This window comes from Anas acuta, chromosome 8 (assembly GCF_963932015.1).
Source record: "Anas acuta chromosome 8, bAnaAcu1.1, whole genome shotgun sequence".
Classification (NCBI taxonomy): Eukaryota; Metazoa; Chordata; class Aves; order Anseriformes; family Anatidae; genus Anas; species Anas acuta.
Genome location: NC_088986.1, coordinates 18,658,121 through 18,682,050, shown reverse-complemented (window position 1 = coordinate 18,682,050; position 23,930 = coordinate 18,658,121). Strand labels below are relative to the sequence as shown.

Below are 23,930 nucleotides of genomic sequence, written 5' to 3'. Positions count from 1 at the left end.
AAAAAAAAAAAAAAAAAAACCACTGCTTGAACACTAATTGAATGCATGTACATGATGTACATGTGCACTTACTTGACTTAGGGGTTTCTATTTATATTCTTCCTCTAAACTGGCAGATAATTCTCTCTTTCATTAATTTGTAATACAATCTTCTTTGATTAGTGCTGCAAGACTAAACTGGTATTTGCAACACCTCTGATTTCATATTTGCAATATTTTCTTGTTAGAAGGTTGGAAGATTATGCTATCAAGCATTTGCAGTATGAAAAAGGACATTTTAATTGTTGTTGTTTTGTTGTTTTGTTGTTTTGTGTTTTTTTGTGGTTTTTTTTTTTTTTTTGTTTTATGTTTTTTTTTTTTTCCCACTCTAGCTAATGAATATTGGTTGATCTGTACTTGAAAAGAAATGACAGTTTATTAGTTAGAATTACTTAAAAAAAAAAAATCCTTTTCACTGAAAAGGTGACCAGCACTTGCTAAACATTTCTCTGTTGATTTGAAAAGGAGTTGTGATCATTAAGCCAAGATTATACAGAACTATTTTCAACATTTTATTTTTGACAATTGGTCTTTATAAGGGCTAAGAAAAATATAAATATAAATAAATAAATAAATAACCAGTACTAAAACAACCTGAACAGACTGAGCAAATAGCTCTATATATGAAGTTCAAATAATTTTGATTGACTAATCCTTTACATGTTTGCAGTCTAAAACATGAGAGGAGGGAGTTTTGTTTTTGAGAAAGCACTTGGAGCAAAGCACATACATGCACAGTGAACATTTTCAGGATTTAGTAAGAGTGTTTTATCAAACAAATGGAGAACAGTATTAGAGGTAAAACACCCAGAATATCACAGAAAGGGTATATGTATATGTATATATATATATATATTTATTATTAATAATGCGAATTCTTACCCATAGTGATGCAAATATGCAAAAAGATAACTTTTAATTAAGTAAAATGTGAGTAGTCTGAGGGTATATTGGAAGTTATATGTAGACAATATATTTTTCAGTGCTAGAGAATTTGAATAAATCATGCTACTGATGCTATTTCAGTTCTAAGTGCTAAATACTAGCTATACACCTCTAGCATTCATTAGAGTTTTTTGTTTTGACTTGTTTTCCTCTGGTGCTGCATTTTAAAGTATGGATGTATTTGCACTATAATTGATAAGCAACTCCTGAGTGGACCAGGTCTAATTTGAAGACTCTTCGGGTGCTCTGCAGTATGTTATCATTACCTTTTCTTATTTGGTCCATGTAAGTTTCAACTTCATCACCTCTAGGATGCAAACAAGATACATATATATGTTTTATTCCTCCTAAGTATTCATTTCCTGAAATAACAATATTAACAGTACCATTAAACTATCTGGTGCAGAACCACTGTTGTTTGCAAACAGTTTAACATTGTAAGTAGTCAAAATGAAAGACTTCAAAGAGCAAGGTCACCTCTTGGAAAATCAAATAATAATAACACTTGCACAGTTCTCCAGAAATTAGCATATATTTCTAATTCTGAATGCATTCTTTTGACTTTATTTTCAGCAAAAGTCTGAGGTGAAAATTTGCGCTTCATTTCAGCACGGTTTTTTAGTTTAACAGGCTAAAAGCAAATATGATTCCTAATCCTTTCAAGGGTACTTTATTATTTTGACAGTTCCCAACCAGCACGTCAGATCAACAAGAACAATACCCTAGTGGTTCAACAGAGCAAACTGCTTAAACTCAGGCACAATAGACTGCAACCCACTAATTGACACTTCTGTGTCAAGGAGAAATAGAAATACATATAACACAGACAATCAGATGACTAGCTGTAATTTTTATTCTTGGAAATCCATCTCACAAAATAAATTAGCATAACATTGTTAATATAATACAAAGATCATGATTTATTTTGTCTTCCTCTCCAAACATGAACAGGTCTATTCCTGTTTTACAGTACACTAGGGACCTGGTTCCCTGACATGAGCTTCCTCTGACATAAAGTTTACAAACTTACATTATCATTGTTCAATATGAAGTTTGTACAAGATTTTTTTTCTTTAGTTTCTACGGCTTCTACAGTTTTTACAGTCCAACCTGAACATTTCATAAAGTTACCTTTCCTCACATTCCTCACAGCTTATTTAATATTGGCTGATGCACTACTACTTTTTGAGAGGTTAGGAATAAAGTTTTATAGTACAAACAAGGATGTATTACCTGAAAATGATAGTTATTCAATCACATTCAACTAATTGTTTATAGAAGTTCAGCGAAAAATCTTATTGTATCTTTTCAGTATCTTGAATTAGGATTGAATTAAGAGGTAAAAACTAATTTCTATGAAGAATAAAACATAAAAGTGTAGAGGAATGTTGTTGGTTAATGCCTTTTTTAACACTATTACTTGTATGTGCATGGAAAATCTACCTTGTATTTTTATCTTGTACATTCTTCCCTATCTTGAGAAAATGAATCAGGCATCTTAATGACAGTCACCTGTCTGAATCCAGTATGAGGGTAGGATATACAGCAAAGAAGTTGGAAGAAGAAAATGTATTGCCGATGAAACTGCAATCCTACTGAAATGTGAGCAGTGTGCAAAGCTGCTCACTGTCCAGATCTAGAAGCACCACATCAAGTTTTGCTGTGCATCTCCACTCATTTCTTTGGGAACAAAAAATCTAATAACACAAGAAAAATCAGATTAGGCTGGTTTAAAAGAGATGGCGTTTCTCTATATGTACTAGTTGTCTAGATCAGTTATTTGTCATAAAACATAAGTAACATTATTTGGAATATTGTGAGACATAATTTCCATGAGTTCATTATAGCAATCAATACATTTAGAAAACAAAGATGAAGTTAGCAAGATTTTTGTTAAAATATTTTTTCTAATAATAATTTTAAATATGTGTGTTATGCAAAAATAGTACAGAAGTACTTTTTCCTACTAGTTTTATTCTATGCTTTATATAAAAGTAAGGTGTTTTCATTTAGCAGAAAACATGGATCAAAGTCCCCTTTTCTTAAGAGTCACAACAGCAAAAGAAGAAATGTCTTCAAGGAGAGAATTGTTTCATGCCCCAAGCTGTCCTCAGAGAAACAAATTTGGTGCTGGTATCATTGATTTTTAAGCCCAAAACCAATAAGGAAAAAAAAATAAAATCAGAGATAGAAAGTTATTTTTAGAAATGTCCAACTTTCAAACAGCATAGCTTGCTGTGAGAAAAGCTGTAGATGGGGAGAAAAGCTGTAAATGGAGAGTGGGTGATCATCCAAAACTGCCTGTCATCTAATCTTTTATTTGAACATACCATGAGAGAAAGAATAATATGTTACAGCCATAGAGTTATATTAGTACCTATATATATAGGTACCTGTCTATCAGGAGCTATCCTAGCAAACTAGCATTTTAAAGCATAAAAAATAGCAAGAGGTTAAAAATAAAGGTACAGTAAAGAGCTGTTGGTTATTTTCCAGAGGTATATTACTGGGGAGAGAAATAAAAAAATATTCCAAATTGGGATTTCTGTCAGCAATCATAACAGATAAATACTGGTCAGAAACCATATGATTTCCAGCTAGGAAAAGTAATGTTTACTGAGATGAAAACTTCTAGCTGAAATTGAGCTGCTTATGAACTATGAGGATGTCCTCAAACCTCAGCTGCAGGGATGTGCAAAATCTTCAGAGAGCAAGTCCAGACACTAGATGGCAGAATTTTCTAATTAGTTAAATGCGATTTGTTAACCACCTTTGGGAGCAAACCTGTGCATCCATTACTGAATGAAGTGCATCTAGTTACTCCAACCTTCAATTGTGCAGTAGAGCACAAAAATTTGCTACTCAATCCAGTCTCAAGTTTTTAATTTTTATTGTTTAGTATTTTTTCCCAACTATCCCTTCCATGGGAAAATATACATATATATGTGTGTATGTATATATATTATCTTATATAAATTACTTTAAAGCAAGCATACAGCAGTGTTGCACTAGTAATTCTGTCTCCAATTTTCAAATATGCCATTTCTACAATGCACGTTCAAATGCTCTTTAGTAGTGTTTTACCTATCATATCACAGCACCCATAAAATTCTGAAGTGGGGAATAAGGGAATTTAACCAATTTTGAAATCCATGAGAAAAATATGGACTTTTTTATGGTTTCACATTTTTGTAGTAATGTGAAAGGAAAGGCAGACCAATCTTCACATATGTGTAGAAGCTAGGCAGATCTTTACCCAGCTCTACACGCACTAACTGTTAATGGTAGAAGATTGGGACCTATGCATTTCTGAGAGTTTTACTATCTATCTCTATGCCACATCCCTCTCTGGGGGTAAATACTGCTAGTCCAAATGTTACAGATGGAAAATGAAAAAGCTGTTTGCCTTAAGTGACATGCCAGAGTCACACAAGAAAAAAACAGAGGATCAGAAACATAAACCTGAATTTCCCCACTGCCAGCTGAAGACATTCAGTTGGGTGAGTGGGTGTTCAGTCTTCACCCGGACCAAAACATTGCCAAAACCTTGGCAATTTTGACCTTGAAAAAGCTAAACAAAATTATGAATTTTGGAGAAGACTATAACATATTAAACCAAACTTTTATGCAGATGACTTAAAATACAAAGCCCAGAATTAGTATGTGCATTCATAAGACCCTTCTACAGAAAGAGTTCAAGTATAAGCAAAAGTAGAGAAAATAGACTGGAATTCAGGTGAGAGTGATGACACTGAGGAATATAGATTCCCTCAGCAAGGAAGAGAAGATGGAGCTAAAGCTGCTAGTGAAAAAGTCTTAAATGATTTCTGCAGAATGCTCAGTAGTTTTCTCTGGTACAGTCAAGTATTACCTGATGTAGCAGAAAGTCTATGACTTCATTAATTCATGTTTTAATAAATGATGCAGCACTGTTTACAACACAGTGAGCGTTTTTAAAACATAACTGCAATATTTATCAAAGTGCTACAAAATTTGTCAGTTAGAAGCCTTTTGCATCTCATCTAGTTACAACATTTCCAAGCAGTTAACTAACAATTCAGGAAGAGCTAGCTAACTTGCCGGAAATAATAACATTTATAAATATTTGTGGATAACACTAATTACTTAAAATTATTTTGTTGCATACTAGAATTTTTCTCTTTGAAGGCAGACAACCTGTAGATGCAATTAAGGTATTAAAATCAAAGTTCTCCATTACAGCTCTCTAACAGCTTGGTACTACCAAAAGAGGGCAGTTTCCTTCCTTCTTTTACTCTCTCCACAATGTCAGTAACCATCAGATGCTCTGCAAAATCAGTATAACTTTATGGGCTTGTTAAAAAATAAATACAAATATCTGATTTGGTAAAATTAAATGATTGGTGTAGCAATCATTTGCTACAAGCAAAGTCAGGGAGAGAATTTTCAGCCAAGAGTCTAAGGGAAAGGTAAAAGGACAATCCATTCCACAGTGGGAATTTAGTATATCAATTCAAGTGCATTTTCATTGTAAAGTCTATGTTATGTAAGTCAGTGAAAGAGGCTCCAGACTGATTATACATGAGCTCATGAATCTGCAGTTTCTGAATCTCTAAGTAGGATGATACCTCTGCAGATTTTCTGGGAGACTCAAGTGACAACAAAACCAGCACTTTGATATTTACATATATTTTGTAATATTCCTTTTCATGTTCAGATCAGGCTGTTCATCTTTTTTTCCACTTTCAAAATTCAGCTGGTATTCCAGAGTGTGGCATTACCATATCTAAGAAATGATAGATGTAGCATGTATTTACTGAGAGGGGACACACGTAAGGAAGTGGTACTCAGTGATTTCTTTATTTTCCAATCACTAATGAGGTCTCCCAGATGCCAGAGTTTAGTAAAGGTTTTCAACGATGAGAAGACTTACCAACAGTGAATGAAGGATGTATCAGGGGTTACTTGAGATAACTTGACTCAAACAAGGCTAAGGAATCAACACAGGTTCATTTGAAGTTACTGAGAGGGTTGGCTTGCAAGTTACTGAGGGATGTCCTTGCAAGACCACTCACTATGATCTTTGTTAGGTTTTGGAGATCAGGGGAGGTCTCTCAATGCCTGAAGAGAAACAAATGTTATACTTGCCTTCAAAAAGGGTCAAAAAGATAATTCAGACTGGATAAGCCAGTCAACCTCACTTTGTTCTCTGGGAAAATCATGGAAAAAATCCTCATGGACATGTTTATGGACACCAGAGAAGGAAAAAGGTGACTGGAAGTAGACAGCATGGATTTATCAAAGCTAAATTATGCTTGATTAATCTAATTGTATTTAGGTTAAAATGCTTGTGTCTCAGGATGAAAGGAGATCAGTAGGTGTCATTTATTTTGATTTTACTAAGGTTTGTTACCGTATCCTATAATACCCTTCTAATCAAATTGTGATATTACAGTCTGGGTGGGTGGATAGTCACACGGGCAACATCACAATGTGACTATGTTGCAGTTGTATACCTGTGTATATGGCTGTATACGTACATGTATATATATAGTTGTACTATATACATAAAGTCACAGAATCATGGAGGTTGGAAAAGACCTTCAAGATCATCTGGTCCAATCTGGTCCAACCATCAGCCTACAACCAATGTCACCCACTAAACCATGTCCCTAAGCACCACATCCAGCCTTTCCTTGAATACCCCCAGGGATGGTGGTGCCACCCCTTCCCTGGACAACGCATTCCAATGCATAACTGCTCTTTCTGAGAAGAAATGTCTCCTAATTTCCAATCTAATCCTCCCCTAGCGCAACTTGTGGCCATTCCCTCTAGTCCTATCCCTAGTTATCCGTGAGAAGAGGCTGACATCTCCAGCCCAGCTGGCCAAAATTCCTTTCAGGTAGCTGTAGAGAGCAATGAGGTCTCCCCTGAGCCTCCTCTAGACTAAACAACACCAGTTCCCTCAGCCACTCCTCACAGGACTTGTGTTCCAGGCCCTTCACCAGCTTTGTAGCCCTTCCCTGGACACGCTCCAGGGCCTTGATGTTCTTGTAGTGAGGGGACCAAAACTGAACCCAGTACTCGAGATGCGGCCTCACCAGAACAGAGTACAGGGGGACGATCACCTCCCTGGCCCTGCTGGCTACACTATTTCTGATACAAGCCAGGATGCTGTTGGCCTTCTTGGCCACCTGAGCACACTGCTGGCTCATGTTAAGGCGAGCATCAACCAGCACCCTCAGATCCTTTTCCTCTGCACAGCTTTCCAGACACTCTGCGTCAAAACACATAAGCTGCTTTGGTTGTCACATTACTCACATAAATTTTTGAAATGTGCATACATTGTGGAGCCATGCCATAACATCATTTAAAAACTACTTGTTTGCTATACTGTTTTAATATGCTAATATTTGGCTTCAGGCAAAGTAGTATTAATTATATCCTGATTGATGTATTTCTAATTTATACGTGGCCTCTGTTTTGGCACAGTGTTTAAAATTCTTGGCATTGAAGCCCATCAAAGCAGAGCAATTCCACCTGATTCTAAAAAGAATACTGATTATTTATAAAATATTCTTAAACAAATATCACCTGGTGCATCTTCAGATTCCCGTGTTATGCTTGGCTGATACCCATTAGCTACAGCAAGGGATATGAAAACTGAAATTATGCAGATACACTCTGGACCGCAGTAGTAGATAGATTTACTTATAATACCTATTTCAATGGGAAACTCATTTTCAATAATAGAGCATAATATTATTGTTATTGCATTTTAGAATTAGGATAATATAATTTTTCAATTCTGCTACCTTTATTGACTGAATCATTGCTAAGTCTCATTATTTTTATCTCCAGTTTTCAAATGTGATTTTTTTTTTCTTAAGACACCAAATACTATGTTTGATGATTATATGGAAGATTCATTTCTTTTACAAATAAAAATAAAAATAGAAATATCCAATGTTTATAGTTCTGAAAGGAACCTCAAGGGAAATAAAGAGATGACCATACTTCCACAAATCATACTTTTCTTCCTTTTGTTTTTGGATGTGTGTCGCGTTAAAGGGGTGTAGCTGATTAACCGTTACGGGCCCGGTTGGATTCAGAGTACTGAACCAGTCGGACATTCACCAAAAACACATTAACAGTCTGGGGGTCCGTTCGGACATTCACCAAAAACGTAATAACCACCTGGGGGTCCGCTCAGACATTCACCAAAAATGCATTAACCGCCTGGGGGTCTGGTTAGATTCAGAACACTGAACTATCATGGATAACCACCCTCACCCTAGTTGCATTAATGAGAGCTATCACAATGCAATCAAGTATGGTTTATTACAGCAACAGATAATCAGGTTCTTTTGGATTGCCGGTGATAGTGACTATCTGCAAAAGCAAGCTAGTATGCATGAAATACACAGGTGTTATAGATGTTATAGATGTTACAGGTGTTATAGGTGTTGTAGGTGTTATGGGTGTTACAGGTGTTATAGATGTTACAGATATTATAGATGTTACAGATGTTATAGATGTTACAGGTGTTACAGGTGTTTACAGGTGTTACAGGTGCGCAGCCTAGAAATAAACACGTTAAAAGGATCAAAGACTCTATAGAGATTTATAAGCAAATATTCAGATCTCACCCAAAGGCGTCCCAATGGGGGGGAAGAGAGGCTCAGCCCGTCGACTGATCCCAGGAGTCAGGAGGTCCTAAGGATGTTGTATGTCCTCGGGATGGTATCTCCCCTGACGATGGTATCTTCCCTAACATCCCCTCTCTCTTGGGCCAATTTATATTATTTTCTATCTTTTAGGTGGAGCTTGAGTGGCTCTAGTCAAGCATATCTTAGTTATGATTGGTGTAAAGTTTTCCCGTCTCCGTTTAAAGTAATAGGCTCCAAGAAATTCAGAGCGCATGCTCAGTGAGGGGTGGTCGCACCTTGGAGGTGGGTAGCTTTTGGGATGGAGGTGTGTTTTGGTATTATAATGATATTATAATGAGCAAAAAGTACACTAGGGTACAGCATTTGTCAAAACATGACAGGTCCTTGGCTCAGGGTGGCAAAAAGTGCAGCTTTGTGCACAAGAACAATCGAGGCCCCACCTGATTACAGAGCCTAGCCGTGGTGTCTCCACTCCACTCCACGCTCCGTGGTGTTCCTTAGAGCTAGCACACCAAGTTTCCCCAGCACGATAGCATCTAAGGTTGGGAGCCTAGGGAATGCAGTTATGCCCTACCCTGAAAGCCTCTTCAATGCTGTACCCTTTCCTTAAAAGTGTGAATGTTAGTTTTATTTTCCTAGTTACTTCAGGCATTTACACCACAATGTGGGGTTGGAAGTATGTTGAGTGCCCTTCTGTCATGGGTTGGGCCCAGTCACTTGGTCTTTGAATCACAACAAAAGTACATGCAAGGGTGAAAAGTATTTGTCATCACAGAGGAATTTCCTTTGTTAACTGTGCTTTGCCTTGGACATTTTTTCAGCTTACACTTTTGAGAATTATATGTCTTCTGGATCTGTTCAAAATAATAAACAATGCCTAAGGTACATCATACAATACATCAGTTCTTCAGATATGACCTTACTGAAGACCTCATGTAAATACAAGGTGTCACTTTTGGACATATTTATTCCAACTCCAATTTTAATTAGATAAAAAAGATAAATAAAACTTTTTAAAAGTTTTTAAAGCAGCAGAAACAACACCATATGCATCAATAAAGACATGAATCCATGTGGATCTTGAAGTAAAACCTGCTTAAGAACACCTTGCAGATAAGTGAATCCTTGACTACTAGCTCTAATTGTATAGATTAATCCATTAATTGCTTTCAGAGAAGTAACAGATTAACTTACTGATTTGACAATTTCCATATTCATGATTTTTGTAGCACATTCGCAGACCAGAAGGTGATAGAAAACTGCTAATTAGCCTTGGATATGGAGGACATCAAGGAGATTGACCTAGATATGTGACTAGCAAGGCCATTTGTGGCATATGCTGACAGACTAATAAAGTAATAAACAGTGAAAACATTCTCTGGGGGAAACACATATAACACCATGTTGGGTAGTGGAATGGCTGAGATTCTGGTAGAACACCTACACATGGATGCTGGGCCACAAGCCCATGAAACCAAACATGCAACTATCAGTGTCTGTCTTGTCCCATTCAGTGGGTGGCAAGGGAGGTGGATCTTTATAATCTCCCAACAAAAGGGCTAGTCTTGCTTGGCAGGGCCATGGAGGCAGCAGAGTCATGACAATGACTCAGAGGAACATGACAATTTGTTGGTTCTTTCTGACAGCAATCAATAAAAGTGCAGATAAAGGTGTTTGGCACAGGTATTAATCCCTCACCAATTGCTTTATGGCAAAACTGGGCTGTGCCCAACGACAAGAAAGCTTTTGATACTGTCTCGCACAGTATCTTGGACAAAATGATTAGACTACAGTTAGATAAAAGAGTAATAAGATAGGAGAACAATTGGCTGATGACAGTGTTCCTGTGAATGGGGTTACATCAGGCTGGTGAGCTGTCACTAGTGCAGTTCCCCGGGGCTCCATTTTAGGACCAGTGCTCTTACATGTTTTCATAAATGATTTGGATGTAGGACTTGAAGGTTTTTTGAGCAAGTTCACAACCACCAAATTGGGTGGAGCTGTTAACTCTGTCAAGGGTGGTAAGGCCTTGCAGAGAGATCTGGACAAATTAGAGATCTGGACAATCACCAATAACATTAAGTTTAACAAGAGCAAGTGCCAGATTCTGCACCTGGAAAGGGGCAACCCTGCTTATACGTACAGACTGGGGGACAAAATACTGGAGAGCAGCCCCACAGAAAGGAATCCAGTGGTTTTGATCTACAGCAAGATGAACATGAGCCAGCAGTGTGACTTGGTGGCCAACCATATCCTGAGGTGCATCAAGCACAGCATTGCTAGATGGTCAAGGGAAGCGATTGTCCCACTCTACGCTATGCTGTTGCAGCCTCGCCTCAAGTGAGGTTTTACCACCCTTAGATCCGGCACTGTTGGCTCAAGTCATGGTCTTGATCTGTAGTTGTAGGATTGACACTGGAACACATATATGCCCACCCCTATACAGTCTTGTTAGTCCAGGACCACCCTTGGGGCAGAAACTGTCTCACACATAAGTGGTTTTGTATTCTGGAAGCTTTGGAACAGTTTTCGATGATTCTGCATTTTGCTCCCAGCAATTTGCCCAAACTGATGTTCCCCAACTGGAAAGGGGGAGCAGAGAAAGGCAGCCTGAAGTCCTGCCTCCATGGGACTTGGTTCATCATTCTCCTGATCAGAGTTTTTTGAGGCAAAAACAAACAAACAACAAAAAAAGGATCAAGTTCCTTGCCCGTCTTAGATGGTGTCCTCTTCTCCTGAGTCCATAGCTAGTCTAGCATAGTCTGGCATGTTTGAGTGTGAAGTGTGCAAATACCACAGAATAGAAATCTTCAGCTATAAATCACTGACTGTGTGCTATATCCCCACTGTTCGGTAAATAAATTTGAGATTCTTTGAAGCCAAGTTTTGTCATTTTGTTCTTGTACACACTGCACTTCTAGTTTTTCTTTGAAAATTCTAATTTGTCCATAAACACTATGTGCAAAATCTCCATGTACTTTTATTTTTTTCCTTGATTTTATGCATCCTACATATAATGTGAAACTTGCCTGCCGTAAAATTTGATTCCCATAATATAGTGGGCATACATGTATATTCCAGAAGTAACTTTGGATAAACAGAGTGGAGGTTTCAAGACAACAAAGAGCTTATCACAATCAAATCCAAGGCAAGTACATAAATGCCAACATTTACCTTAACTAAAAAATACATGCCATAAGAATGAGGAATGTATTCTTCTTAAAAATGACAACAGATCTTCCTCTAAAAAAAAAATGTTATTTGAACAATACGTAAAAATTGCCTTCCATAAAATTTTCTGTATTAATTTCAAAATGAACTTGGAACAACAACAACAACAAATCAGAGTTCAAATATTTAATATTCTAAAACTTGTTAAGTTAGCATTTTTTCATTTATCTCATTAAAGAAGAAAGAGAAAAGGTTAACTGGATATCACAAAGCACAAATAAGAAAAATAAAGTCTATTGTGGCCCAGAGGTATAGCACTAAGAAATGCAAGCTTCTGTACTCAAGCACTAACAAAATAGGAAAATAAGCCAACAAGTGAAAGATCACTAAATGTGTAAAATAAAATTTATTGTAGCCTTTGAAATACATTTTTGCCTCTTGAACAGTTGAACAAAAAGAAGGGGAAAAAAAGAGAACAAAAAATGTTCCATTTTAAAGTATTAGAATTAAATAAATGGAGGAGCCCCTAGTCATTGTGAGGGGATGGGGGTCAGGGGTGGAGGGGACAGGTTTTTCAATACTGCGGCATTGTGGTATCATGCCACTTTTGTAGAAAGAGTGCTTCTCCACCAAAAGCTTGGAAGGTGCTCAGCACTTTGATAAACTAGCTATAAAACAGCAGCAAATTGCAGCTGACCAGGCCTCTGGAGGATACACATGCAGACAGTTTGTTACACTTTGACAATTACTTCTGCGGCCAAGCAGTTTGTTATTAGGGATTTAGAAAAGTGCTTTCTCAGGAACAGGAAAGACATAAAGAACAACAGCATTGAAAAGCTGCAAGAACAGCACTGCTACCTACACAGCTTCCATAAACACAGGAAGAGATCTACTGACTGGATGAGGCTTTGAAGTTCTATGTGATTAGAAAGCAAAAGACCTCTGCTGGGAATGGAAATTACACTAGTGTTGTTTATAAATAATTGACCCTTGCTGACTGTCAGCAATCCTTACACAGGGAGAGCAGCCAGCCTGCAGCATCCTGAATCCTCCTCAGGTCCAGGGGCCTGGATAGAGGACAGAGGGACCAGAGGTTCTTGTTACTGGGCTGTGGAAGGTTTTTGACAACCACAGCACTGTAAGTTACCAGGGAAAAATGAAGATTCACAGAAAACCCTTCAAGCAAGTATAGGAGTGATGTTGCGCCTATGCTGAGATACAGTCTCTCCTCTCTTATTTCCTCAAGGCTATGATTTTCGCAGTACCTTTCAACCTGTCACTGTAGTCACCCACATATTCCACAGTGCTCTGATAGCTATAGTGCCTGACTTTGTATTTGAGCTTCTGATGGTAATATATACTTTTCCTTAATATAGTCAAAGAAAACCTAGAAACACAAAGAACCCATAGAAAACAAATACTGAGAATGTTAAGAGGAAGAAACTTAGATACACAGTGGTGGTATAGCCAGTGATGCTCTGGGAAGATTGGAAGTGTGGTTCTGCCATTAAGGCAAATGACTTCTTTGCTTGTTCAGGCTCAGTAAGAAAATATTTTGACATATTGGGTTCACAAGAACATATTGCTAAGCAAACACAAAAACTCAGGGTCTAATTAAATAAACACTGCTCTAATTGGCAGTTTCCAAAATACAGAAAACAGTAGTGGCCACTGGAGGGCTCAAACACATCTTAAAAATTATTATCCCGATGTATCAAATCTGCTTGGCCACCAAGCAAGGAAGAGACATAAATGTCATTAAAGTTGTAGAAATAAACATTTGAGATATAATATATTGTAGCTAGAGAGCTGCTATTATGAGCAGAAATTTAATTTGTATACTTGTATTTCTAGCTAACAGTAGCTAAAGAATAGTAGTAGATGGAAGATTTTCTAAAGAGAAACTACTGTGGCCACCATATATTATACCCAGTGCTTTAGTCATAAAGTGTTATAAAAATCTTTTGCTTTCTATGAAGGTCAACTCTGTGTAGGATAAGCAAAAGCAACTAGAATTTTTACAGGTTAAAGTGTAGTAATCAGAGAAGTGTGATTTTTATTAAACCAAATTATTATAAATTAGTATTTTACTAATTTATTTCTGGAGACTTGTCAAAAAATTGTTTAAGGAGGAAGATGTTAATTAACTAGGAATTTGATATACTTCTGATCTGACAGATCTAATTGTTAAAATAATCTCTCATGTATTTTTATGTGAATAGAATAGAAGATCTTCAGGGATTTTTATTGGAATTACTGTCACCTGCAGGTTATTAATCATCTTTAAAAATACACACTTCAGATAAGTGTCTTGAGGAAGCTAAACAAGTCCATTTGGAAAGCTCATCAGCATAATAATATCTTTAACTACTGAGGCTGTTATTCTCTTCAGGGCAAAAATAGGCTATGTTTTCTACTGTGAGAGCCAGAAGAACCTCAGATGAGAATCTGCAACATCAAAATACATGAGTACTTCTCAATGAAGTACTGAAAATTGAAATAGACTCCAATATAAGCTGGAAAGGCTGAACAAGATTGTAGTTATCACCACTTCAGATAAGTAAAATCATGGAATGATAGAATCATATAATAGTTTGGGCTGGAAGGGACCTTAAAGATAATTTTGTTCTAACTCCTGGCCATGGACAGGGACACCTCTCACTACATCATGTTGCTCAAAGCCTGATTCAGCCTGGTCTTGAACATTAGTGGGGATGGATCATCCACAGTTTCTCTGGGCAACCTGTTCCAGTGCCTCAACACCCTCTGAGTAAAGAATTGCTTCCTTATATCTAATCCAACTTTCCCCTTTTTCAGGTTAAACCATATCTCCTTGTTCTATCATGACCATCCCTGACAAAAAGTTCAATTCCAGCTTTCCTGTAGCCCCCTTTATGTACTGGAAGGCCGCTATAAGGTCTCCCCAGAGCCTTACGTTCTCCAGGCTGAAGAACCGCAGCCTCCTCAGCCTGTCTTCATAGGAGAGGACCTCAAGCCCCTTGACTGGTTTTGTGGTCTCTGGACTTGTTTTAATACTTCTATGTCCTTCTTGTGCTTTGTGCCCCAGAACTGAACACGGTGCTCTGGGGAGAGCACAGCAGAGGGGGAGAATCACCTCCCTTGCCATGCTGTCCATTCTTCTTTTGATGTAGCCCAGCTTGGCTTTCTGGGTTGAAAGCTCACATTGCTGGCTTCTGATCAACCTACATCCCCAGGTCCTTCTCCTCAGGGCTGCTTTCAATCTATTCTCCACCCAGCCTGTATTTCTGCTTGGGATTGCCTGCCCAGATGTGGGACCCTGTTGAACCTCATGAGGTTCATAGAGGCCCACCTCTCAAGCCTGTCCAAGTCCTTCTGGATGGCATCCCTTCCCTCCAGTATGTCAGCTGTACCACACAGCTTGGTGTTATCTGCAAACATACTAAGGGTGCACTCAATCTCACTGTCCATGTCATTGACAAAATGTGTCAATCCCAACAGGTAAAAGGAACACCATTAATTACTGATCTCTACCTGGACATTGATTTGTTGACCACTACTCTGACTGAGACCATACAGCCAATTCCATATACACCAAATGGTCCATCTATCAAATCCATGTCTCTTCTACTAGGAGACAAGAATGTTGTGCAGAAAAGTGTCAAATGATTTGCTCAAGTCTGGGTCAATGATGTCAGTTGCTCTTCCCTTATCCACCAGTGATATAACCCCTTTATAGAAAGCCACTAAATTTGCCAGGTATTTGCCTAATAAATATTAATATTCACAGCACAGAGGTCATGTTCTCAAAAGGGAAGACAGATTTTTAGTGACCATGAACATGCTTAATTCCTGTTAATTATGTATTTATTTATAACCAAGTAAATTAATACTTATTTAAAATACATTTATAATTAGCTTATAATATAAACAATATAAATAAATAAAACTATTTATAATATCAACAACAGCAATATAACTATTTTTATTTATATTTACTTATTTCTCATCATAAAAATAATGAAGGTGGACAGATCTGGTAGATCACTTTGCAAAAGAAAAAGAGAAAGAGAGAGAGAGAGAGAGAGAGAGAGAGAGAGAGAGGAAAAGAAACCAAAATTTGAATAGATTTCCCAGAAGATTAATCTTTGTGAAAAACAGCAAAATAACCAGTAGTAAAATGTCAGCTGTTCAAGAGCAAGAAAAAGTCATAAAGACTATAAACATAATACAAGTCTTCTGGAATAAGCTCATTTAGATATTGAAAACAAAAAGATGCATACTAAAACATATGAACATCTTTCTCATGGCCCATTTGTTCTTGCTCAGTGATCTGGGGTCTTCGGCAAATTTAGCTGATACTGCTTCCCTGTAAAATTTTTCCCAGTGAAGCTAGCCTTTCATTCAGGTATAATGTAGGTTTCACGTTGATACAATACCTCAATCGCGTTATTAGAGGAAGGAAGAAAGAATTTTCAGAGGAAGTGTCTCCTTTGGACATTTCTGAATCTTGTTAACACTCAACTTAAAATCTAGTTTATAACTTCTAAGGTAATTGCCACTTGAACGAAATATTTTTTCAGCTTTCTCTCCACTGTGGAATATCTGTTTCTCTTGAATTCAAGGGGAAACAAAAATGGGATAAAGTTTCCTTATACAGCACTGGATACTGGAACAAATATTTCAATCTCAATTTTTTATATGGTGGCACAACGGTTTTCTTTCTTGTTCAAGTTTTGCTGTATTTTTCATGGTTCTCTGACTTTATAAAGTACATTTTCCGCTAATCAAAGTTCCTTCATTTAAAATTTTAGAGAAGCATGCTATTGTTATGTGATAGCAACAGACAATTTTTATTTATATATTTATTTATTAATTTGTTTATTTATTTATTTTTCTGTCTATCTTAAAAGAAAAACAGCGGTTATATCTGCAATAGTGGGTAGGCGCTGGTGTTGATCTTCTCAAGGGTAGGAGGGCTCTACAGAGGGATTTGGGTAGGCTGGTCTGATGGGTTGAGGCCAACTGTATGAGTTTCAACAAGGTCAAGTGCTGGGTCCTGCACTTAACGCACAAAAACCTAATGCAAGGCTACTGGCAGGGGAAGAGTGGCTGGAAAGCTGCCCACCGGAAAGGGATGTGGGGGTATTGGTCAACAGCAGGCTGAATATGAGCCAGCGGTGTGCTCAGGTGGCCAATAGCATCCTGGCTTGGATCAGAAATGGTGTTGCCAGGAGGACTAGGGAAGTGATCGTGCCCCTGTCATCGGCTCCAGTGAGGCCACACCTTGAATAGAGTGCTTAGTTTTGGGTCCCTCGCTACAAGCTAAGGCAGAGGAGGTTTAAGCTAGACATCAGGAAGAGGTTCTTCACTGAGAGGGTGGTCGCACACTGGAACAGGCTCCCCAGGGAAGTAGTCACTGCATCAAGCCTGTCGGAGTTTAAGTGTTTGGACTGTGCACTTAGTCACATGGTCTAAACTTTCGTGCAGACCTGTGTGGTGCCAGGAGTTGGACTTGATGATCCTTATGGGTCCCTTCCAACTTGCGATATTCTATGATTCTATGAAGAAGGACATCAAGGTGCTGGAGAATGTCCAAAGAAGGGCAACAAGGCTGGTGAAGTGGCTGGAGAACACATTTTATGAGGAGTGTCTGAGGGAACTTGTTTAACCTGGAAGAAAAGGAACCTGGGAGACCTCATTCTACTTCACCATCACATCACAGAAACAGCGATAGTGTTATCTGTATAAGAAAAGAAGTCATGATATTTTTAATGCTTCACTGCATAGGAAAAAAACTATCAAAAATTTTTAATAATATCCAGTTCTAGATGAAGTTATATTTGAAATATTTGGCAACAATTGTCATAAGATTAGAATATTTTTTTACCCTGCATTTTCTTGGTCATATAAATAACAAGTTTCTGTCTGCTACAGAAGAATGTTTTTATTCACTATCAAATGTGAATCACTGCCTACACTACTTATATACATATTGTTACCTTGAAGTGTATGATTAAATCAAAGTTGATGTGTAATGAAAACAAGTATTAACAAGTGCTGCCACATAACTTAGACTATTAAATTCTTTCCCAGAAATACAGTAAAAGTCATGTCATGAATTGCTTTTTCTTGAAAGTTAACAATTTATTACACTAACATTATTCCACGGCAATAAGTTTCAGAGCAAATTGTTTACTCTGTTTTCATTATAATTTTTCTAGTAGTCTTCAGCAAATAATGCCACAAACTGAAGTTCCATATTTATTTCCAATGAAGGTAATATAAATATCTTGACGCATTTTTGCAAGTCTTGTTTAATGGTGTAGTACAGCTTGGAACTTAAATGCATATGCCAGATTTTGTCCAGTTTGGAATCAATTTTAAGTGGATAAATAAAGTACTACGAAAAGTTCTGTTCAAGATATTTTGTTTGTTTTTTTGTTTTTTAGGCAACCACCCTTGTAATTTGAGACCTAAATCAGTAAGAGAAGAATATGATACCTTACATTCTCATATATTGAAACCTTGTACCGCTTATTAACTTTTGAAGATATTTATTTATTTATTTATTTATTTATTTATTTATTTATGTATTACATTACATATACAAATACATCACATTAAATGGCATGCTTGTAAGGCATTCTTCCAAAAATGTTTATATCATAGATTATCAATATTCAATATATCAATATATCAATATATATATATAATATCAATATATCAATATATCAATATGTTGTATTTACTAATAAAATTATACACAAGCCTGTGACCTTCTGCTGCTACCACTTTTTAGGACAGCTGGATGAGGTAACTAGGGAATAAAACAGCAATAGTTCAGGCCTGTAACTCTCAGTTTATTTATAATGTTGAAGAAGAAGAAAATGAGAATACGTTGCAAAACTGTCTTGATTTTGTATACAATTAATTTCCATATGAACAAAAATTTTCAGTAATTTTTTTGAAATCCCAGGGTGAGAAGCCTCCTGGCAGTGAATGATAAAGAAATTGTTTGTTTCTGAAAGAAACCTATACCACACTTGGAGTATATTAATCCTCATAAAACCATAAGTTTTTGCATCCTTGGAGTCAGGTTCACATTACAAAATTTGTTTTAATTATTTCTTATTATTTTATGAGTTAGTTTTTCTATTAAATTTATTGTCCTTCACTCTTGCCTATTTTTAAAAAGCAAATGCCTATGACCTGTTCTATGAACTGTCTTCTGGGCACCATACTCTTAGAAGTATCACTTATTCAGGTTGAAAAGACAGTTTTCAGCAAGAAATGTGAACATGTATGTATGAGTTTTCCAAAGCAAACAAAGACATTTCTGTTATTGCTGATCACAAATATTTAAAATACAGTGACTGTTTTTATTTTTTTTAATATATTTTTTAATGTTATTATATGTATATATACATATATGTATACAGCAATGTGTGTGTTTAAGCTCAAAGAAAATCAAGCTGCCCTTGACCATGGTTTTACATGGTTTACATAAAATACAAAATTAAAAAGGGGAAAAAACAAACAAATAAAATGTCAGATCAGCAATTCCCCAGGTCATAAGTACTCTGACCGATAGTCCAAAAATACCTATGCATTGATAGTCAATGCATATCATACAATCAAAATGAGTTTGACCTCATACAATCAAAAAAGATGTGCTGAAGGAGCCAAATATAAAATAGATTGTATGAAAGACATACTAGTTCACTAAAGCAGTGCAAATGCAAAAGAGCCAAAAGAGCCAAACAATTAGGACTTTGAAAAGAAGCAACACTGAAATCTATGTACTTAAAAAAATGCATAGTCACACAAAAAAAATAAATATTTATATATTTATATTAATATTTATATATTTATCTCTCTTCTAGATATTCATTCATAATAACTTGAGAGGTTTTACATCTTTCCATTCAAGCTATGTGGAGCTGGTATGAACAGAAAGGGAAAGCACTAGATAAAATAAAATAAAATAAAATAAAATAAAATAAAATAAAATAAAATAAAATAAAATAAAATAAAATAAAATAAAATAAAATAAAATAAAATAAAATAAATCAAAACAAAACAATAAATAAATAAATAAAAGTTAAATTTATGTGTTTTTTTTTTTTTTTCAGTCTCAATTGGCCTTCTTTCACAATCTGGATCACTGTCCCCCAGCCAATTCCACATGGTCTAATGAGTTACCTAGCTCATTTCCTGCTAAAGAACATTGAAAGAAAATCAGTGAAACAATCTTCTACTGAGCACCTTTTTTCCTACTCAGTTAAAGGCAAAGACACATAAGAGTATACTGTTAGGTCAGAGGTTGGACTCGATGATCTTGAGGTCTCTTCCAACCTAGAAAATTCTGTGATTCTGTGATTCTGAGTACATAGGTAGAACAAAGTCTCCCAGATTAAAAACAAAACCAACCAACCAACTGACCAAATAAACAAAAACAAAAACAAAACAAAAACACACACACACACACACACACAAAAACAACTAAATAATATAAAAAAAAGTTCTGAAAATCTCCATGGCTCTTACTTATTCAGTTACCTAATGAAATTAGTTTGTTGCTAGTGAACTGCATTTTAAAGTTGTCCTTCATTATGTGTGTTTCTCTGTTTCCACCTGGTATGTTGCACAGTGCTCAGTAGCTTGACACATGCCTTATACACACAGCACAGGTAACTGTTGTGCTGCCTCCCAGGTATGTGTGCATGCTTATGCCATAAATATTTAATGTAAATTTCATCAGGCAGCCTGAAACTGAAAGAAAACAGATTTCTTCTTTTCTAAATTTCATCATTCCCATTTGCTGCCTTCTCACTCTGACCCAGTAACTCTCTGACATTTATTTCTACATAAAAATACGTTCAAAGTTTTTTATATGAACTGTCAAGAATGAAAATATATATATATATATATGCTCCTATCTGAGACTAATTTATAGCCCGTGTTTTGGTCATTCCTCTTGAGGAATGCAGGTTGATCTCCTCAGGCAAGGGAAGATATGAACCAAGTTTTCAGAAAAGCTACAACGAGTGAGTTAGATACCTTTACTATCTGAACTGCCTTCACTTGTGGTAAATATGAACAAGCTTCTTCTAGTCTTTGTAAACACAGCCAGAGTTCTAACCTGAGGCTATGGATATCAAGTAGGCAATAGACTTCTTGTTAGCTTTTCATGAATTTCAGGATCCATGCGTTTAAGTTAAAACTATGTAATAAGGACGAATTTCAAGAATTTGTTATAGTAATAACTGTGGTCTGTGTACACATCCTTAGTCACCAGTTCCCTGGGTGATCCTGGGACTCCACAATGAGTCTGCATAAATGAGACAACAGGCTGATTTGAGATGGTGAACAGCTTTGAAACAAACCAACTTGAGAAAAGTGGTTGATTGAAGTCCTGCCACCTTCACAACAACAAAGCATTTGATTAAATGCTCTAGGCCTTTCCTGGTGGGAATTTCAGACAATCCCAGAAATTCTTCTCCAGGTGCTGCACTGCATGGGTTGACAGACAGGCAATTATGCATTCTTAAATATGCATCTTTTATTATTATTATTTTTTTGGAAGTCACAGCAAAATGATCCACACAATTGATGTTGCTAAAAACCTTAGAGATAGCATTTCTTCAGTTAAGCCATTCAGTTGATTGAAAGCACTTTAAACAAAAACATTATATCTGGTAAGTATTCTGATAGCTTCACATTGCAAGAAATATGATATTGAAAGCATTTTGGATGTCCTGAAAATGTATTACATGCTATTTCATCCAGCACTGAAGATAACTGTAACAGCTTCTCATATTCACCCTCAACAGAAACCCAGCTACATTTTGTGAGTCAGAGCATGACTCATTCCTTTGAAAATGAAAGGAGACTTTTATGAATTATTGTCACATTAAAAAACAAACTATTATTTTTCTCCACCTAATATTAATTCTAAAAATAATCTCCAGACAGTTCAGCCATCAGTCTTTTTCCTGATCAGACTATTTAAAACACAGGACAGAATTTAAGAGCGTTTTCAAGTATGAAAGTAGAAAGGAATGAAAACAAAAAAAAATCTCAAGTCTAGATTAATAGAAGTAAAAGGGTCAATCTTCAAATTAATACTTTCATCCAGAGATAGAATAGTTCAATTGGAAGGGACCTTTAAAGATCATCCAGTCCAACAGATATTAGAGAGATTTGTTTACATGCATATGATTACAAAATAATAATAACAATAACAGTAACAATAACAATTACATAATACTCTTCACCAAGAGGGTGGTTGCACACTGGAACAGGGAAGTAGTCACTTCACCAAGCCTGTCTGAATTTAAAAAGTGATTGGACTGTGCACTTAGTCACATGGTCTAAATGTCTGGGTAGACCTGTGTGGTGCCAGGAGTTGGACTTGATGATCCTTATGGGTCCCTTCCAACTCAGGATATTCTATGATTCTATGATTCTATGAACTTTCTAGTGGTCAATGATGTCAGTGACTCTATGATTCTATAACATTTACATTTCATTTGAAATCACTGAAGAATTGTTAAATGGAGAATGGATATTTTCAGTAGTCCCTTTACATATCTTAGTGTTGTTTTTTTGGGGTTTGGTTTTTAATTATACATGATTCAAGCAACTCAGATACCATAAGGACAAGCTGCTGAACCTCAGGCATAAAATGAGTTACTGATTTAATAATTAGTCCTTAGGCACTTGTAATTCTTCAGTGCTGGATTTTCAATATGCCACAAACTACCTTTCTCATAAAAAATGGTGAAAGATGTCGATTGCACTTAATACCTAAATTCATACTTCATAGTGAAAATTAATTAAATCCGTAATTGAAACCTCCCCCAAAGAAACAGTTGTGCTCAGGAAACATGTCTTAGTGGAAAATTTCTAGAGAAATTTCTAGAGAAATTTTCCATCACTAAAAAAAAAAGGTGGACTGAAAATTATTCAAGTATAGAAGAGCAAAATGAGGACAAAAGACTTTTAAATCAATCTAATCTTACAAAGCTTTCTCAGCTAAAAAGATAAACAAAAATTACTGAAATTTACTGATAACTTCTGAATAAAGTGTATGAATGCTGAAATTGGGCAGTTTACCAGTTCTCTCTGTAGAAACAGAGAGCCTAGCAACTTCAAGAGGAATCTGACAATCAGAATCATGAATGGAAAATGAACACATAGTAAGGAATTAAATAATATATCTTTCCCTCAAAATGCAGAGTCCTTCCAACTCACTCAGATGAAAACTATAAATGAAGTAAAGGACTATGGTAAATAACACACGGTTCTGCTACTGCAAAATGTATAAAATAAAACATATACATAGTTTATCATCTATTATAAGAGACTTTCTTCACAGAACTAATCAGTCTTACAATAATTTATCTAATCAAGCACCTTGAGAAATCATTTAAAAAACATTTTAAAATGATTGTAGTGAGCAAGACCTTTTCCTCATAATATCCGTGTAGCATAGGTGTTTATTTGATGTGAGGGTTACCTCACAACAGTAATCCCGAAAATTCTCAGTTTAAATGTCATGGCAGATTTATGCTCTATATCTAGCTTAATTGAAAACTCTTCTGAAGAAAGGTTGAGGGAAATAGGTTTGTTTAGCTTGGAGAAGGCTCCGGGGAGACCTCATTGTGGCCTTCCAGTACTTGAAGGGAGCGTATAAATAGGAGGGGGAACGCCTGTTTACATGCGTTGATAGTGATAGGACAAGGGGGAATGGTTTTAAACTAAGACAGGGGAGATTTAGGTTAGAAATTAGGAGGAAGTTTTTCACTCAGAGGGTGGTGAGGCACTGGAACAGGTTGCCCAGAGAGGCTGTGGATGCCTCAGCCCTGGAGGCATTCAAGGCCAGGCTGGGCCTCTGGGCAGCCTGCTCTGCTGGTTGGCAACCTTGCCCAGAGCAGGGGGGTTGAAACTAGATGATCTGTAAGGTCCTTTTCAACCCAGACCATTCTATGATTCTATGATATGATTTCTTAACCCTTGAAATATCTCCTGAGGTACTTCTCTATAAAGAAACTTGTACTGGTTTTCCAATAGGTGCCCTTCTATGAATGAAGAGTGAACGTCCATCTTTACTAATTCTGATGGAATTTCATAAGGATTAGA

At 36.5% G+C, this 23,930-nt stretch overlaps 1 long non-coding RNA gene across 1 annotated transcript in view; it reads right to left on the bottom strand.

Annotated features, from left to right (window-relative positions):
* The window catches only part of LOC137859987 (uncharacterized), a 69,400-nt gene that overhangs the window by 13,833 nt on the left and 31,637 nt on the right, over positions 1 to 23,930 (bottom strand). The gene's annotated exons all lie outside the window — the stretch shown is intronic.